A 21,269-nucleotide genomic window follows, 5' to 3' on the forward strand; every position below is an offset into this window, starting at 1 on the left:
GTTGAATTTGAACTCAGGGGCTCCTGACTATAGGACCCATGCTCTATCCACTGCACCATCTAGCTACTCCAAAATGTATTTATTTTAATGAAAATCTTGTAATTACCAAGATAATTACTCATCAAGAAATGGGAAATGCATTTACAGTGGTCACTGAGGTTCCAGACGATATGGGTAATGTGCCAGAAGCTTAGATTGCTTCTAATTATACCAAACAAGTTGTACACTCTACCCATATCCCCCAGTGCCATGTAGTTACTTGATTTTTCTGTAATAAAATAGCTGTGTATACTTGGAATTCCCATTGTTCAGCAAAAATCACCAAGGCAACAATGCTTTGGTTTCCAGACCAATATTTATAAACTTATAGAATTCTAAAACTAGAAAAGACATATGAGATTATCAATAAATAATGTGTGATTAAAACAATGCTAATAGCCAAAATTTATAGAGTGCTTTGAAGTTTACAAAGTTGTTTGAATACATTCAAGCCTCATAAAAACTGTATGGTATTATTATTGCCATATTCCAGATGAGGAAAAAAGGCTTAGAGATTTTAAATGACTTGCTATTGTCATACAATTTTTGTTGTTATTCAGTCATTTTTCAGTCATGTTCAACTCTTTGTGGCCACATTTGGTATTTTCTTGGCAAAGATATAGGAGTGATTTGCTATTCATTTCTCCAGTTCATTTTATAGAGGAGGAGACTGAGACAACCAGAGTTAAGTGACTTGACTAGGGTTGTATAGCTAATGTTTGAAGCTGGATTTCCTGACTCCAGGACAGGCCCAGTACTCTATAATGACTTTGTCATACAACTAATAATTACCAGAAAAATGGCAGAATCCAAGTTTTCCTGACTCCAAGTCCAGCACTCTAGCTAAACTCTCTATAATTACTCTAGTTTCAATTTATAAATGAAAGAACTGACATCCACAGAAATTTGATAACTTGCCAAACACCATTCAGCTATTCAATGGTAAAAGCTGAACCCCTAGAATCTCTAGACCAGAAGGAACTCTGAGATCATTCAGGTCAACTCCTATGTGAAGAGGAATTCCCTCTATAATATTTCTTACAGGTGATTCCCTACCGTCTATGCTTAAGTACCTCCAGTTATAGGGAACCTGCAAATGCTAGAAGCAAACCATTCCACTTTTACTCAGCAGCAATTCTTAAAAAACAAACTTTTGCAGTTTCATGTTTAATTATCTATTTTGTACTATATTATAGAGATGCTTGTTTTATTCCATAAATTAAAAATTAAATTAAAAAAATACTTTCCTTGTAGCAAACTAAAATCTGCCTCTTTCCCTTACTTCTAGTCGTGCCCTCTGGGTCAGAAACTCACATTTCCCATTTCTCATTTCAGTACCCTTGCTTATATGCTATGTTGCCCATTCACATTCATACTCACAGTAGATGAATGAAGAACTCACCAATTGTGTAAAAAGGAAACAATAGAAGGACCAGAAAAGGAAGAGTTGGTGCTATTCTTGCTTAATGTTCACAGGATGGGGAATAAAGAGAAGAAAAAGAGCTTTAAAAACTCTCTATTAGAGGTCTCTTTTTCTATTAAAAGTATGTAATAAAGCAAAACAAATTTCCCCCTTTGTCATGTCAAAAAGAAAAAATAAAACGTACATCTCAATCTATCTTTGAGTCTCTGTCTCTACTCTTTCTGGAGAGAGGTAGCATATTTCATTGGGAGTCCTCCAGAATTGTGGTAAACCATTCTATTGATCATAGTTCCTAAATCATTCAAAGTTGTTTGTCTTTACAAAATTGTTTCGACTGTATAAACTGCTCTCCTGGTTCTGCTCACTTCACTTTGCATCAGTTCATACAAGTTCTATGGGAACTTCTTATATAAGAGCAACATCAAGACACTTCAAAATTATCTTTGAGACAAAACAGAAAATCTATCACCAATATACTCATTCACACAAAGACTTTTTAAATACCATCCTGCAATCCAGCCATTCTGGAGAGCAATTTGGAACTATGCTCAAAAAGTTGTCAAACTGTGCATACTCTTTGACCCAGCAGTGTTACTACTGGGCTTATGTCCCAAAGAGATCTTAAAGGAAGGGAAAGAGACCCACATGTGCCAAATGTTTGTGGCAGCCCTTTTTGTAGTGGCAAGGAACTGGAAACTGAGTGGATGCCCAACAATTGGGGAATGACTGAATAAGTTATGGTATATGAGTTTTATGGAGTACTATTATTCTGTAAGAAATGATCAGCAGGATAATTTCAGAAAGTCCGAGACTTTCTTGGAGAGACATGAACCGATTCTGAGTGAAATGAGTAGAACCAGGAGATCATTATACATGGCAACAGGACTATATGGTGACCATTCTGATGGATGGGGCTCTTTCCAACAATGAGATGATTCAGATCCGTTCCAATAATCTTGTGATGAAGAGAGCCATCTACACTCAGAGAGAGGACTGTGGGACTGAGTGGGGACCACAGTACAGCTTTTTCACTCTTTCTGTTGTTGTTTCCTTGCATTTTGTTTTATTTCTCAGCTTTTTTTCCCCTTCTTGATTCGATTTTTCTCATGCAGCAAGATAATTATCCATGCATATGTTTTGTAAATAAAAAGCTTTAATAAAAATAAATAAATAAATAAATGCCACCCTGCATATAGGTCAAAAGCCAGCTACCAGATACCTATAACCTCTCAAATCAACTTTAATCATAATTATCAAAGAGTAATAACAATAACCAGCATGTACTATAATACTTAAAGTTTTACAAAGTACTTTATATCTTTTATCCGACTTATTCTTCACAACAGATGAGGAAATTGAGATGCAAAGAGATTAGGTCATTTGTCCATAATTAGACAACAGTATCTAGTATAGGATTTGAATTCATGTCTTCCTGAATTTTAGTTATCACTTCTATCCATTGTTCCACATATTTACCAATTTTTACATTATTCTCTCATGTACACATATCCCCACAGCTAAAATTATAAATACTACAGTCATTTATTTACAAATATACCCACAAATACACACATAAACACACACATGCACTGAAAGGAGTCATCATTTTTCTAGCAGCAGCCCATTCAGTTTTCAGAAAATTGCAATTATTAGGAGAATTTTAACTATACTGAATTACATTATCTCTCTGTAACTTTGAATCAATTTTTTTTTTCCTCTTAAGGGCGCAAGCAGGGCAAGCTTATTCCTTTGTCTATATGATAGCCTTTTAAACACATTGGAACAAGAAGGGATCTCAAAGGTTTTCTTATCCAATGCTATAATTATACAGATGAGGAAGATGAAATCAGAATGTGACTTTGCTCAATGTCATTCAGGAAGTATGCTTCCAAGGTAGAACTAGAACCCAAATCCTCTGATATTTAAGCCAGTGTACCATATTTCCTCTCTTTAAAGGCAACAATACTGACCCTCCACACCTCCAAGATTTTTCTTCTCCATTCTAAGTAACTCAAGCTTCTTTAGCTGATTTTCATGTGACATGTTTTATTTTGTTTTAGTCTTCTCACCATGACCCTGACTTTTCTCTAGATGCTTCAGATTTTTGGTGTCCTCTTGTATTTGGTCTCCAAGCTTTTTACATTGATTCTACCTCACAGTCTTTTCACTCAGCCTCTATAAGACAAAGCTGGAGACTAATGCCTTGGGCATTCTCATCTCTGTAAATAGAAGTGTGAGAAGTCACAAATAGGACTAGAGCTCCATAGGAATGGGACTGTAAGAGATTATGGTAATGGCATTAGACTCCATAGATAGAGCTCCAAAGAGGGCTCCAGAAAGAGAATTATCTCCCTAACCTCACATCAGAGTAATCATCAGTGCTCCTCATTAATCAAAATCCACTGGTTAAGTACATACTTTGTATGCAAAATAGACCAAGTGGGAAAAATACAGTTTACAATCTAAGAGATTTGATGATAACATAAAACTTGGAATGAGGATCATGACCATAATTAAGTAAAAATGATTAGGAAAGGCTTTCTGGAGAACAGTAGAAGACATTTTATATAAATATACATCAAGTATCATAAGCAAGAGGAAACCTGGGTGAAATGCTAGCACAATTTCATGACTTAATTAGAATAAACAAGCTGGGGAGTGGTGGGAGGATGTTGAGGAATGGTGAAGGCTATAGAAGTTCATTAAGTTAAAGTTAGATATCTGGATTTGATTTCTGCAACAGTTAGGATTTTTCACATATATTTTTATTATTATTTATATATTATATAATAATATAACATTATATATAATATATAATATACATATATTATATAACATATACACATAATACATATGTATATAACATATATATAATAGATATGTATATAACATATACACATAATATGTAATATACATATTATATATTATTTTATTATTTCCAATGGAGAAAAGGACTGTAGTCAGAGCAGACATTTAAGTCTCCCATCAGTCTCCTGGCTAGGCCCTTTTATGTACTGGCCCATTTAATTACCCCGACTAAAAAGTCTTACCGGGGCTCTTCTTCCTTAACTCTGGAAAGATCCTTCTCAGGAAGCTAAGAGCTTTACAAATATTGTCTTAGTATTATGAACCAAAGGATTCACTATAAAACTTTTAAAGAGAAGAAACCAAAAATTTTAATATAAAACATGGAAACAACAGTCAATGTCCAGACAATTTTTTTAATGTTATGGAAAGAAATGAACTTGAAGAAGTCAAAGAAAAATGAGAAGACATATCAATTAATAAAATATTTTGAAGTAATCAGAATCAGAAAAATAATATACATTGTGACCACAAGAATGTAAATGAAAAATAAATGCTAAAATGAGGCCAAATTCTGAGTAATTGTAAAGACCAATCTTGGCCATAGAGAACAGATGATGATGATGATGATGATGATGATGATGATGATGATGATGATAAAATAGCTACCAATTCTATAGTATTTAGGGTTGTGATTTGCATATATTATCTCATTTGACAAAATGAGAAACAGCTGAGGAAATTTATCCCATTCTTTTAACCAAAGAAATGGGGAACTACATTTTACATATACTCTCCAGGCAATTGGGTTGCTCAGTGCATAGCGTTGGCTTTAAAGTTAAGAAAACCTAATCTTATTTCCAAGACTTACTGTGTGACCCTAAGCAAATCAATTAACTTCTATCAACCTCACCTTCCCCATTTGTAAAATGAGAATAATAAATGGAACTTACTTCCTAGGGCTGTTGTGAGACTTAAATGAAGTAGCAAAAGTGCAACCCTTAAAGGACTTTATAAATACTATTATTATCTCATACGATATATCCACTATATTTTTCTTAACTGTTCTTTGTTACAAGAAAGAGTTCATCCTGTATGTATGTATGTGAGGGGAAGATAACACATCCAGAAATGATTATGCAAAAAGAAATCAGCAAAATATTATTTTTAAAAATGTGAAATCATTTTAGAAATAAAATGCTATGCCTGCCTAAAGTCTCTTATTATAATTTTATCTTGAAAAGAATACATAGTCTTGAAGCTATGCGTTATAAGAACTGAGAAAGTTATGTGAATTCAAAAATGGTCTAATCTGTAGGAATGATGTGATTCCAAGCTGAATTGAAGTGGTAGGTGTAACTGAAAGTAAGAAAGAGTTGGCAACTTTTGGCAGGAATAGCAGTATACCACAATGTACAACTCACAGGAGCAGCTAGATGGTGTCATGGTGTGCACCTAGAGTCATGAAGACTCATCTTTCTGAGTTCAAATCTGGTCTCAGACTCTTAATAGCTGTTTAACCCTGGGCAAATTACTTAAATCCATTTGCCTCAGTTTCCTCATCTGTAAAAAAAAATTGAGCTGGAAAAGGAAATGGCAAAATACTCCAGTATCTCTAACAAGAAATAATAAAGAATCCACTATAACTGAACAAGTACACAAGCAACCAAAGAGGAAATGAACACCAAAGTTACAGGACTAGAGGACAAATGCAATGGTAGGATGGAGAAGCTGGAAAAGATCAAGGAAATCTTAGGAATGGCCTTGGTGAGGAAAGAAGATGAACTCAATTTTTGGAATATTTTGCTTTTAATGTCTCAGAACAAGCCTCAGTGATCTTGCTGTAAAGTCAGGTCTGATTAATGAGCAAGAAGAATTCTGGCAAGATTCCTATTATAGCATTTGGAGGGGAATAGAGATGAGAGTATGTAAACCACAGCATCAATAATGATTACTTTGTTCAGTGGACAGAGGGATGAGAGAGTTAAAGGGGGAAATGTAGACTGAGGAAAACAAATAATCAGGGCTATCTTAAAGTAAAATTGGCTGATTATAAGTAGTCAGTTTCCTTTTGATGGAGGTCTTCAAGGATGGCTCATCACTTATCAGAGATGTCATAGAGGAAGTGTTCATTGAGGAATGGATTGGAGCAAATGATCTCTGATAATCCCTACAACTCTATGATAGTGAGGACTGGGGAATTGAGGGGGGAAGTATATGTGATTATATACTTTGAGAAACATTGAATTGAGGGCCCTGAGTGCCTAGACACTATATGAACTTCATCCCAAATCCACAATTAAAGATAGAGGATTTTTTTCTTATCTTTAGAGTTTAATTTTAAAATAAGAAAAAATTCATGACCAGAGTGATTTAACAAGTAAATTGTGCCCAGAAGCCCAGTAGTTAAGGATGATGTTATCAAGTGAATATAATACATTTTGCAGAGCCAAGACAAAAATTCAAATGTTACTTTTCATATTTTCATTCCTGTGCCACTGTGGCAAATGTCAAAGGAAATGAAGGCAAAATGTATGTGGTTTCAGTAAACAGTCCAAAAACTATACAAAAATCCAGATTGGTCTATTTGAAATTAACATAAAATGGGAAAGACTAGGATTTCAAATAATCATGCACTGCACTCCTTTCCCCTTCAGGGAGGACTGCATTTAAAATCATGACATATATATATATTTTTTTTTATTTTTTATATATTTTTATTACTATCTTTTAATTTACAAAATACATGCATGGGTAATTTTTTTCAACATTGACCCTTGCAAAACCTTCTGTTCCAGATTTGCCCCTCCTTCCTCCCCCCCCCTTCCCTAGATCGCAGGTAGTCCAATAGATGTTAAACATGTTAAATCCAATATATGTATACATATATATACAATTATCTTGCTACACAAGAAAAATCAGCTCTAGAAAGAAAAAAAAAAAAAAACACCTGAGAAGGAAAACAAAAATGCAAGCAAACAATAACAGAAACAGAAACAGAAACACTACGTTGTGATCCACACTCAGTTCCCATAGTCCTCTCTCTGAGTGTAAATGGCTCTCTTCATTATTGAGCAATTGGAACTGAAAACCATGATTTATTCATTTAAAAAACAATCTACTGAATACCTAATGTGTACTTTTCTAAGCACTGAGGGGGTTCAAAGATGAGTTAGATATGGTTCTTACACTCACAGGATTTGGAATACAATTGAGGAGATATAATCATTGTACAGATGATGAATGCAAGGTAATATAGGGGTAAGTTCCATAAGAATGGTTCAAATTATGTATACAGAAGGTCTGGCTTATGAGATCAGGGAAAGCTGCATGGAGCAGATAAGGTTTGAGCTGGATCCTCAAAAATTGGCAGCATTTTTACAGGTGGATATTTTAGAAGAGAGTATTCTAGGAAGAGTGTACACATTAAGTGAAATCACAGAGGTGGCAAACCATTTGATAATCTGAGTAATGGCAAATTGTTCAATTTGATTGGATCCTAGAATACTCAGGAAAGAGAAATGAAAGAACAGCCTGAAAGCAGAGGTTATGGAGGAGAATGTCATACCATGGAAGATCTTAAATACCAGGTTAAGGTAATTGTATTTTTTATGTAAAATAATAAAATATTAAAGTTTTAAAAAGTGGAAATGGACATGGAAGAGGGTAATACAGAATAGTGCTTTAGGAATAGCAATCTGATGATGCTTGACAGGATGAATCAAATGGAGAGAGAGATTAAAGGTGGGGAAAACTGATTAATAAGTTATTGTAACAGTCCAGACACAAGGTAATAAGGGTCTAAATCAGTATGATGGCTACTGAGGTGAAAGAGGTGGACCTAACAGACACTTTGGAATGGTAACTGAGAAAAGGATTTAGTGCATCTGTTGGCTCATGAGTATGATGGCATGTCAGAGCAAAGCATGATTGGCCAACACAATAAAAGAACAAAGTCGTATACAAAGGCATATTACATCAGACAAAGAGTCATTTTTGCAGACATTCATAGTATTATGTCTGCAGATATTCATACAGACCCCTTTGATCTCATATTTCTCCTTTGGCTTTTGGCTTTCTCCTTCCATCTCATCCCTTAGGACTGTGGATTCCTGTTCCTGAAATGTTCCTAACAGTTAAACCTTTGAGTTTACCATCTCATATGGGTATTATTTTAGACCTGATCCCTCTTACCCCAGAAAAGAGGAGTTCCATCATCTTGTGACCAGCCTATTCACAAGCACAAGTTGACCTCCTGTGGGGAATCTAGCATAAAAGTTGTCTGGGCAATTAAGATAATACCAAGGTTTCAAGTCTGGGTACATAATGATGTTATTATCATAACCAGAAGAGTAATTAATTTGGAGCTGGAGCAGGGAAGGGAAGGAGGCAAAGAAGGAATGTTAATAAGATGTTGAACAAGTTATTTTAAAAAAATAAAAATACTGAGAGGCCAGCAGGCTATGCAGGTGCAGGCAACCAATAAGAGGTTAGGAATGTGAAATGTCTTTGTACCCTGCATAACTTTTCCTGTTTGTTATTATTCAACAGCAAACACTGCGGTGAGATTCTGAGTGATCTCTCTCTCCTTCAAATCCTGAAAGAACTATGTCCTATAGGTCAATACAGAAATCAAGAATGGAGTATAAAAAGTTGTTGAGAAATTCAAGAAAAGTGAACTGACAAAAAGGCCGTTGGATTATGCAATTAGGAAGACATTAGTGATCTTTGAGAGTACAGTTTTAGTAGAACAGACTTAAATTATGATCTTTTCATGAAATGTCTTTTGGGCAATTCTTATTTATATTTTGGGGAAAATGTTGATCACTTGAATTATAAATTCTTTGAGGGTAGAAGACTGTTTCATAGTGCATCATACAGTTTGGCACACATAGTAAGCTTTTAACAAATTCTGCTTTCTCAGTTGACAACAGGAAAAACATGGTTTGTTTGGGCTAGAAATAAGGAGAAGAGGGATATAAAGGAGAATGAATGTGGAAATTGAATGTTGTACATTCTGCTGCAGTAAGCTGAAGAAGTAGGGATGGGGGCCAACATTTTTTTTCTTGGCGACCTGAATAAATGCTGAGCTTACCTAGGTTTGCGATCTAGGGCTAAAGTGGATGGTATACTTTGGAGTGCAGTAATGCCCTAATCAAAATGGGAAACAATCATCAACAAGCACTAATTAAGTCCCCATTATGCGCTAGTCACTCTGCTAAACACTGAGGATACAAATGTAAAAGTGAAAGGGTTTGCCCTTCAAGAGTTAGCAGTCTCATGGGTGGAAGTATGTGTAGAGAAATTCAGGATATAGACAAAATAAATTCACATTGGATGTGAAGAAGCTTCAAATAACTCAAGGAATCAATGAGGTCCCATGGAGAAGGCAGCACTTAAGCTGAAGCTAGAAGTGAGGAAGATGAGCATTCAAACAAATGAGTGACAGTTACAAAGGTAGGAAATTGGATAGCATGTATTAGGGAATAGCAAAAATACCAGTATGCTCAGAATATAGAAATGAAGAGGCGTAATGTCTAATTTAGATGGAAAATCTAAGATCAGTTGAGAAAGATTACATGAACTCTCAAAGCACTTTCCAGTAGGTCCAATAATAAGAAAATATCTCATTGCTAAGACTTATTCATTTCTAGACATTCCAAAAACAGCAGACTTTCCCAGATAATTAGGGCATTCCAAAAGTCTTAGCACAATTTTAAACTATTCAGTGCAGTTTTAAGCTATCAAAGCTTTAAACTGCATCAGGACTTTTGGGACGCCCTATAAAGACAGAAGGATAAATAATAAAAGATTGTGTAACCTTTTGGATGGGGAAATTTAGAGTAAGGGGGAATGTAGGGAGTAAGGAAATAGAAAATTAAAATTGTGAGAGGGCAAGCAGGCAAAAACAAATGGGAATTGGTCAGAAACCAACAAGACAGCAGCAACCCAATCTGTTATTTAATAAATACTTATTGCTTTATTAATTAATATCAATATGTTGCATTCTAATAATTTTTCTTTATACAGTGGTGATTTTACTCAGACATCTTCCTAGAAGATGGATAAATATTGATTTTATTATGACTCATTTCCTCAGAGGTTAGTGTAATTCAACAATGGAATGCTTTCTGGATCGGAATCCAGTGGTTCTAGGAATCCTGTTTTTAGGAAATTTGTGATTAGGATCTCTCTTTAGCTAAATACTAAGTAGGCTTAACTATTAAGAAATAGTTTGTATAGTGAAGTCTAGTGGGGGCAACTGTATTCTCATTATTTCTCAAACTATGTCAAAATGAAATGTGAAGCTAATCATAATCTACAATTACATTCCTGTTTCTTCTGAAATTGAGGTAGATTTGCTTTCTATATTCTTTACCTGTCCTTATAAGGTTAAGAATCAATGATGGATCAGTTGTTTTTCCATAATACACACAGGGTCAAAGAATTTAGATTTAAAAGTTGGGAGGAAACATAGAATTCATTTAGTCTAACTTCTTCATTTGATAATGATGAAACAGAAACCAAGAGGGTTTAGGTGATTTAATATATGGTCACATAAGATAGTTTATGGCTGAGCTAGGACTCCAGTCCAAATTGTTGATTTCAAATACATGCTACTTGCTACTCACACCATGATACCACACATAATAAAATGTACAATATCTAATACAGATTACAGATACATGTACAATAATAGATAATATCTAATAACCACATAAGTCCCAAATTTAAGTTCCTAGTAGCTTTATGTTTGGAATAATTAAACACCAAAAGCAACAAGATTTTTATCATCAGATTTTACTACCTCAAAAGAAAGAAATGATCTATGGAAAATTTGCCATATGCAAAAAATGGTATTAAATGAATGGAAAATGAGCCTGTAGGTAGAGCCTGAGTCTGCCAGAAACATCAAGAATGCTGAATGGCTTCCAAAAGGTGAGGTCACAGCCCAAATTCTTTGCAAATTAATCAGCTCCAGATGGAAAAAGATTGTACTGCCAGAGTAAAGAGTTAGATTGGCCCAATTCAGAGCCTTCTTATTACTCAGGGGATGTGTTCAGTGACCTGGTACCCACCTGGAGACTAAAGACCTTCTGTTGACTGATTCATTGGGAAAGCCATCAAAGGAAAGTGATTTTTTTTTTTTTTTTTACTATTCCAGTTGATCCCCATTTGGCTTCATGGTCAAGTACATAAGAAGAAAAACCAGCTAGGAAAACATGAGGCCACTGGAGCCAATGCTCAAATGAAGACTGGTTCTAGGGGAATTCTTATTCGGGTACTCAGAAGAATTCACTTTGTCTGGAAATAGAATCAGTTTAAGTTTCAATAATCAATGAAAAGGTTAACTATTAAGCAACCCTGAGATAAAGTTAATAGAATAAAGAAAATGGGACAACTCTAGTTTTTTAGGGTAGGTTTCAATTTAGGAGAGAAAAGTAGGAAGGGACCTAGAAATGAGGAATATAAGATCTGACCTTTCAGTTTCTATTTCTTTAAAAAATAATTTAATTATCTTTCCCTTCATTGTCTCCTCTGAAAACCACTGAAAATATGGAATAGGTTCCATATTTTATTAAGGATGTAATCACAATTTAAGAGAGTGTATGTTTTATGAATGTTGAATTATTAAGAAAAAAATATTGCCTCTGAATAAAATTGACAACTGAGGTTGGTTTAATTGATGAATATGATGATAATAGGAAAATAAATTTAGAGTGAGAAGGGATTTTAGAGATCATTGAGTACAACTCTCTCATCTTAAAATTGAGCCAGAAAATTTAAATGTCTTGCCTGAGATCACCTTGATTTTAAGTGAAAGGAGTAGGATTAGATCCAGGTACTTATGGCTCCAAACTTAGGTTCTTTCTCTGGCACTGCACTGCCTCTATTTTTCAAAAGCATCTTAGATATTATTTCCTATAGAATTCTTCAAACATCCAGTAATTTTCCCAAATTTGAATCATTTCTTAGAAGGCAGCAGAGTCCACCTGAAGAGTCAACTATTCAAATCAATAAAAGTTTTTTTTTTTTAAATTAGAAAATTGAAGTACAGTATTACCAGATAAAATTCCAAATAACAGCAAACTTCTGCCTTCTCAGGCTCCATAAAACTTCAATGTAAAGCTGAAGTTTTCTTTCGTTTCTTAATTTTAAAGTTCATATTAAAAGGAGTTCCTGTTTGGGTTAATCATTCACTTCAAGGAGACCATTTTTTTTTTATTAATTTGTTTCAGCAGAAAATAATTGGAGTAAATCAATGAAATTATGATTTGAGGTAAAGGATAAAGAGAGAAACTCAAAAGATATACGGTCTCAGGAGAAACCCCACAATGGTGTTTAAAGGTACAGAAAGAATGCCTATGAATACACAGATGAGAATGCTGTGCTGTGGATCCAAAGAGATAAAGTCTCTCAGGGAAAGAATTAATTCTACTTCTAACACATTCTGGCTGGGTGATCCTGAGTCAGTCTCTTTTTTTCTAACAGAGTCCTGGACAATTCTCAAAGCTGGTAAGTTGGAGAACAATTAGTAATATGCATAAGCAGAGAGATTTTGCTGATAATTCCCTAATCAAATGAAAAAAAATCTATAAAGTACATACACATACATGAACACACAGAGTTGTAGATAGAAAGGATCTACAGCTTCATTAATTTAGGGAACTCTCAATAGATAAATAAATCCTAAGGATATGTTGAAAGTACATAGAAGTTAAATGGCTTGTACATAATTAACAGAACTTCATATATAAATAATATATATACATATATACACACATATACACATTCATGCATATGCATGTGTACATATACAGGTATGTGTATCTATCTATATATGAATATACACACATATGGCATGGTTCAAATTCTACCTCTGATATACATACATGTATGTATTGTGCACATATATACGCACATGTGTATATACAAATATCACCATATATACAATATATATACATATGTGTATGTTTGCACATATGTGTGTGCAGAATAAATCCATTATGTCATGATGACTTGTGTTTTTAACCTATGTATATGCACCTGAATGCATATGTGTATGTATGTATCAATACATGTGATTTTATATATATATATATATATATATATATATACATACAGATTATGAGAGATTTCAAACAAAACACATTTGAAGAATGAGCCATTAATTCTAAAATAAAACAACAATTCCAAGCTCCTAACAAATGCAAAATTAGTTGTATTTCTTTCTATTCTAAAAGGACTTAAAATCCTAAGGAAGCAAATTCAAGCAGTTAGAGGGACCATGTCTACCCCATTCTCCTTTGGGTCCATTAGGCGTGTACATGTTGTCATTACTTTGGTAGCAAACATGGTCCTGTATAAAGAGCACTAGAGTTTTTTGTTTTGTTTTATTTTTTATGAAAAGATGTTGAGGGGGTGCTTCTTTTCCCATACATTGAGAATTCCCTCCCTTTTTTGTCTCTTTGCCCATCATCCTTTTATATTTCTATGTATTGATCAACCTTAAGACCAGCAGATGTTATTAAGTGGTTAAATAGAATTCTGCTGTTACATCAAATCCACATTTTGCTGACAAGATGGAATTGCTCCATTATCCTATTAGTTAAAAAAAAAAAAAAAAACTCCTTGATATCTCCTGAATCGCCACATCCCCTCAACTTTCATATGGTAAGAAGAAACCAGTGAGGGGTGGAAACAACAACAAAAGGGTGGAAAACTTTCAAAAGAAGTTTAAAATCCATTATTTTCTGCCCTTATTTCCCTCCACAATTTCCCTGGACACAAACTGCTACCCCCAGGTATGTTCAAACTTTCAAAGCAGTCACTAAATCAGAAGACACTACAATACAGTATATAGTATTAAATTCATGGAGTCAAGGAGCAAATGAGAGAAGGAGAAAGTAAGATGTTTATTTTTTCCTTTATTTCTTTTAAAAATAATTATTGGAGACATTCAATTATTTAGAAATAATTATTGGAACAATTCAACACACATGCACACACACATACCCCCACACACCCCATAAGGACTTGATGAGTTTGACTGGGTCCATTCTTTGAGGATATGTATTTAAGAAACTAAAGTTCAAGCCTCTTTGGAGAACTTAGTGAAAATTACAATTAAATAGGAGACAGAGGGAATGTTTTATATATATAAAACCTTGGAACTTCTGGATTTTGGCTTCCAAACTTCATCATCATACCACTAATAACATACAATTTCTTCAGGAATTTTCATGCTAAGGCTTTCTACAAACAACTTGGGAAGTGGAAGAGGAAAATACTGTTATTCCCGTTTTACAGATGAGGAAAATGAGGCTGAGGGAGGTTCGACACTTGCCCACGATCTCAGCGCTGTGTCAGCACCCAAACTGGAACCCCTAGATTTTCGAACTCCAAATACAGTGCTCACTGCATGAAGAAAATGTTTTCTTTCTCCTGACTGTCTCTGCTGAGTGTCCCAACTCTGGCCAAAAAGCAGCAGCTGCTCTGTGAACAGTAGCCAACATCATCGCGCTAAGAACCCCCAACTCCTTCCCCAACTGTCAGGGAGGATCATCAGGTTAAACTTCTAGGGAGCTCTGTAGCACTAGAAAGACGCAAGGGCATGGACTGCAAAAGAAAGTCCTTTCAGATGTCCCGGCTGCCTTACCTTCATCCTTACCCCTTACCCCTCACCCACCTGCTAAGCACTAGCCTTTTGCGAGGTCACTTGAGCCGTAATCCTGATTGTGCCCTATAAAACTATACTAATATCCGTGAAGCCGAGAGAACAAATGGACCTCAAGCACTACCACCCGTGACTGCCTCAGTTTCCTTTCATCATCTGCAAGACCCCGCTCATCTCCCCCGCCCCAAGCGGAGGTACACCACCAAACCCCCAAACGCTGTCAGAAAATCAAAAGGCGAGGTGGGAGAAATGCATGATTCCAAATTAAACCCGAGGAAATCCAACCTTCCTCCATTTGTGCCCACTTACTTGGAGTTGTGAATCTCCGCTCTTCTGCTCTGGCTGTCGGTCAATGGAGAGAGATGAGGCTGACTGCTAGGATTCTAGAGACTGGTGCTCCGACAGGGAAGCACCGCTGTGCCTCAGCTGCTGCTGCTGCTGCTGCTGCTGCCTCTGCCTCCGCCGCCGCTGCTGCTGCTCCTGCCGCTGCTGCCGCCGCTGCTGCTGCTGCTGCTACTGTCGCTGCCGCCGCCGCCGCTGCTGCTGCTGCCGCGGCCGCTGCTACTGTTGCCGCCGCTGCCGCTGCTGCTGCTGCTGTTGCCGCCGCTGCTGCTGAGGAAGCTGTTTTTCCAGCTGCTCCCTCTCCTTTCTGGACAGGATCACTCACTTGTCTCTCTTTCCCTCTTTCCAGCTGTGGTTTTCCTCCCCTGCTGGGACTTGCTATGAAAGATGTCTGGACTCCAAGGCAAGGGAACCTGATCCTCCTTTGGACTCAATTAAGCCTCTTGACAGTCCAGAGAGAAAAAGAGAAGAATGGAAGAAGAGAAGGAAAGGAGGGAGGGAGGCAAGTGGGCAAAGTGAGGAACCTAGCACCAACAAGGGCACTTTTAACTCGTGAGCTGATTGGAAAGCTTATTAAAAGCAGGTCACTCAAGGGGCAGTCTCTCCCATTAGAAGCAAATAAAGAGGAGTTGCAAGAAAAGATGAGATAGCAAATTGGACTTCTTAACTAATAATTTTTGAAAAAAAGAAGTCTGGACATCATTTTTTTCCCTGAAACTTTGTGTAGTTCAGGAGACTGAGTTTTTTATCCAGGTTTAGACAAAAAGGTAATTAAAAGGAGGCCCAGAATCTCTGGTTACAATTAATATCATGATATAGCAGGGCTAACAGAAAGGGTGTTACAGTCTCATCAGACTCAGAAAGAACCAGGAATCACCGAACCATACATAAAGATTCCTACTGACCTGGAATTAACTTGGAAAAGACACATTTTAATATTTATTATTGTTGTTTATTCATAACTGACTCTTCATGACCCCATTTGGGGTTTTCTGGCCAGAGATATCTGAATGGTTTGCCATTTCCTTCTCCAGTTCATTTTTCAGATGAGGAAACTGAGGCAAACAGGGTTAATTGGCTTTCCTAGGGTCACTCAGTAAGTTTCTAAGGCCACATTTGAACTCCTAAATATGAATTTTCTAGACTCCAGGGCTGGCACTCTATCCAGTTGCTTCATCTACCTATCTTCATTAAAAAAAAAAAAAAAAAGTTATGTCTGCCTTCATATTAATTTTATCTATGTTTTATTGTATTTTTCCTTATTTTGTTGAATATTTGTCAATTACATTTTAACTGGGGTGGCACTTGTGGGCCCTGTGTTTGGCACCTCTGTGAGATCCTGAAGATCTCAGATACATACTCTTGCTATATGACCTTACCCAAGTTGTTTAAACACTCAGCATTTGCAGGCTACAACTTGCAGACAAAGTGAACTTCACCTTCCTAAATTGATAATATAATCTCAAACAAATATACCCCCCAAATTACCTCTACATAATCTTTTACTACTTATAAAGTGCTTTTTTTTTTTTTTTTTTTTTTTAACAATTCTGAGGTTTTTGGTTCAAGTATAATTATACTCATTTTACAGTTGAGGAGACTGAGGCTCAAACACTTAAAGTGAAAAAAGTGAAAAGCATTTAATTAATAGTTTAATTTAATTAGCACTCTGTGACAGTCACTTTGCTCCCCATTTTCTTGACAAAGTAGAAAGAAAAAGGACAGAGATGGGGTGGGGAGAAATGGATCTAATGACCAAAGATCTTCTTAAATAGGACCATTATTCCTTCTTCCTTACAGTTTCTATTGTTCAATTATTCAGTCCTTAAAGAATTTCCCATATACCTTTACTGAGATCCCAAAGAAGGTCAAATAGATGGACTTCTGAAGGGCCAGAAAGACCAATTAACTATTCCAGGGAATGGGAAGCATAAAAGGTTACAGAGAGATGATTTAGTGGATCAGACACTGGGGGAATTTAGCATGAGGAAGAACTGAGTTCTAATTCTCTCTCAGTCACCAGCAGTGTGACCCACACCACTTCTGTTTCCTCATCTGCAAAATGGAAATAGCAGCACCCACTTCACAGGGTTGTTGTGGGATTACCTGAGAAAATATATGTAAAGAGCGTTTTAAATATAACACTTTTTTCCCCCAAGATTTTAGTTGGTGAATGACCTTTAGAACTCTAAAATGAGTCAACAGATAAACTTTCTGACAAAAGAGGCCTGTGAGCTTTCTAGAATTTCTGATCAAGTCTGCCTATTAATGATGTTAATGTGAGTATCATAATCAGAGAGAGGAAAAGATGAGAAACTGAGAGAGGCAGAAACAGAGACGCAAAGTTGATGTCCTCAATTATATTTCATATTAAAAATGACTGTGAAAAACAACTAAGCATAAAATATTGAGTTGAATGATTTTTTTTCATTTCAAGTAAATTTCACAGAGCAAAATTTAAAGGAATGCAAACATCCAAGAACAATTACTAATTTATTCTTGTTGAAAATGTGTTTTTTGAGAATATGCTAAGTTCAAGCTTCTTTGTTCAGCCTTTTGGTGATACAAAGAGTATAAAATAGCATAGCTTCTGATGTTAATGAGTTTATAATCTGGGATTAAGATGTTCACAAAAATATAATACACAATAAAATACCCCACATGTTATAAAGAACAAAAAGGTACCATAGAAATTCATTGGAGCAATAGGCTATGACTAGGAGGATCAAGGAAGATTTCATTAAAGAAATAGCATCTAAACTGAGTCTTAAAGGATGAGTAGGATTTTGACAGGTGGAGACTGATGAGAAGGGTATTACAGGTGATGTGTTATTATGCATGAGTCAGTCAAGTGTTAAAATCTTCAGAAATCAAAATGAAAAACCGCTGGGAGACAACAATAAGATTTGGAGGTTGAGACTTTACCAATATCTTCAGAGAGAGCAGTTTTCACAAAATGATGGAATTAGAAATCCTATTACAAGAGGTAGAAAGAGAAAATGGACTGTTCTGATGAAAATTTTGAAGGGAAAGGAAGGAGAGAGAGATGACCTTTAAGTTGACAATATAACCAAGAAAAAGGTTTTGTATGTTTGTTAAGGACAGCATAAATCTGAGCATATTTTTTTTTCCCAGAGGGAGAGCCATTACTAGAGAGGGAAAGAAGTAAGTGCAATAGAAAGGGGATAATTAATTAGTAGAGCAAGGTGCTGGAAGTAGGAATAGGTGTTAGGACCATGGCGTAGCTTTACCTCTCTATTAAGAAGAAGGAACATCATTTTCTCTGAGAAAGCAGAGGAGGAGGCCAAGATGAACAAAGATAAAAAGAAATTTTGAGGTAGAGAATAAGGGAAATTAAGGAAAGTCACTCTGAGTGGGCCTTCTCACCCTAAGAAGGAAAGTCATCGACTAAAGGTGAGAAATTAGGGATCCTTTGGAACATAATTTGCTAGGAAGTTAACTTTTTTAAAAAAATCTCTAATTTAATGTAATCTCTGCATAATTTGAAATCTTAGACCTTGTCAGACTGTTAGTGCTAGATACTGTTTTAACACTAGGGATATAAACAAATATAAAGGATAATTCCTACTCCCAAATAGCTTACAGCCTAATGGGGGAGACTCCAAGCAAACAATTGCTTACCAACTCACTATGTACAAGATTATTGGGAATAATAATGAGCAGAGGAAAGTCACTAGAATTTTCTGGACCCTGAGACCTTAAGTGACTTGTCCACAGTCACATAGTCAGTATTGGTCAAAGGCAGAACCAGTATTCCTGATTCTGAAGAAAGCTTTTTATCTACAAAGCCATTCTGTTCAATTAGAGATGAATACAATTGTGAAATAGCCTTGGCCTTTATTCACTAATCCTTTACTCTTATCAAATCAGGTTTGTGCCAGGCTTGAATAGATTCATTCTTTAGAATCAGCCTGAAAACCACATGTCAAAAAATCTTCTTGAGGTATAATTATGGCTGCAATATAATTTTGGCTTCTCTGGTGAAAGAGGTCTATCCTTTACCAAAAAGTAATTAACCATTTACTAACAATTGCTTTGTTGTAAGACCATTTTGGAAATTTTGCTTTTCAGATTTCTCTAGAAATTTGTTTGGAAATCACTTAGTGATGCAGGTTTGAAGCTCAGAAGAGAAGCTTAGTCTGGATAGATAGATCTGGGAGTTACCAACATAGAAATGACAATTAAATCCATGGGAACTAGTAAGGTCACCAAAAAAATGATTAGAAAGGGGAGAAGGACCTAGGAGAGAGCTTTGGGAACCCACCCATTTCTTCTGGGAAGATTTTCCTGACCATTCTAGCCTAAAATTCTCTCTCCTTCATTTGAACTCTCATAGTACCATCTCTGAATTCTCTTACCTGTACTGTCTATAAAGCACGTATCATTTACTCTATCTCACTGGTATCTTTTTTCTTCAGAAAAGGTATTGATGGATACTGCATGACTTGAAAATGTGATGATAGTGATAGTAACAGTGATTCCTTTTTCTCAATCCAGTTTATTTCAAAGATATTATTTTACTCATCTATCAGTTGAATCAAATAGATTGGCAACATTTTCTAAACATCCTAAGATGAAGATCTTACATGATTATACTCCATTTAAAGATAATGTCAGTATTTGAGGAGTTGGACAATCCTTTTTCATACGGATATAACTCCTTGGGAATAGAATAAATGCATCATGGAAAGACACTAGACTTGCACTCAGTAGGCCTTCTCTAGTTTGAGTCTTTACTCAATTCACTTACTAGTTCTAAGTCTTTAGAGAAGGCCCTTCTTCATTCTGCTTATTTGTATAGGTGGGAATAATCAGTCTTGTAACTCTTTGCCACACAGGAATTTTTGAGGGATGGGTCTGAAGCTTTTCCTACTTAGACTAGAAAATGAAAATCTGAGAATGTAAAAGAAAAAAAACCAACATTTGGAACACCCCACTAAGACCTAAGTAACAAGAAAATAATAATAGCTCATAATTTTGTAATGTTTTTCCCAAAATGGGAACAAAAATGCTAACTAGAAATTTTTTTGCTCACTACCCAGTTCTAGATCATAGACTTAGGGTAGACAAATATACATATATGTATAATATATATATGTGTATATATATAGTATATATATATATATATATGTGTGTGTGTGTGTGTGTATGTATATATATATATATATATATATATATATATATATATATATATACGTGTACACACATATCCATATGTGCATTTTTGTGTACATGCTATGTGTATATGCACAGTCTAAACACAAAGAAAATGAAAACAAAACAAATATAAGGTAAATGGGCAGAGAAGGCACTGGAAGTTACACTAAATAGATGAGTCTTCCTTTAGAAGATAATACTTGAGTGGGATCTTGAAAGAAGAGAGATTTGATAAGCCAGAGGTAAGAACAGTATATTCCAAGAATGAGAGTGATCAGTGCAAAGGAATGAAAATGAGAGTTGGACTGTAATGTGCAGAGAACAGAGAGAAGGACAGTTTGGTTGCATCAGAGTTCAGAAAGGGGAGTGATACGGATCTGGTAGTGCCCCAATATGGGGCTGATACCACTTGCCCTGGTTGTAGAGTCTTCCACCTGCACCATGTTCTGTGGACTCTGAGCTCTGGACAAGTGACTCAGTATGACTTTTTTCTGTATTTCCCATTAATAATCAATCTGAAATATTTTCTTTATCTGTTTGGAAGGATTTTGTGGAAGAGAGATTTGTTTTACTACTTCCTACAATTTTAACATCTTGGTTACACTTCTTGGACCGACAATATATAGAAATAAAAGAATAAAGGCAATCTAGGTAGAAAAGAAAAGAAAAGTTCAGCAACAGTCTAGAAGTCAAAAAACAAATCAGATTGTTTGGAATCACAAAGTAAGTTTTGCAAAGGATTTTGGGGACAGATTTTAGAGAAAACTGAATATAAGACTCACTAACCAGAAACTTGCCTGTTCC

At 35.6% G+C, this 21,269-nt stretch overlaps 1 protein-coding gene across 1 annotated transcript in view; it reads right to left on the bottom strand.

Moving 5' to 3' along the window:
• Positions 1 to 15,423, bottom strand: part of PTN (pleiotrophin) — a 129,357-nt gene extending 113,934 nt beyond the window's left edge. The window contains exon 1 of the mRNA XM_031939142.1: positions 15,255 to 15,423. The gene's annotated coding sequence lies outside the window, so the exon portion shown is untranslated. The remainder of the gene's footprint in view (positions 1 to 15,254) is intronic.
• Positions 15,424 to 21,269: the final 5,846 nt, after the last annotated feature.

The sequence above is a fragment of the Sarcophilus harrisii genome, chromosome 5 (genome assembly GCF_902635505.1).
Source record: "Sarcophilus harrisii chromosome 5, mSarHar1.11, whole genome shotgun sequence".
Taxonomy (NCBI): Eukaryota; Metazoa; Chordata; class Mammalia; order Dasyuromorphia; family Dasyuridae; genus Sarcophilus; species Sarcophilus harrisii.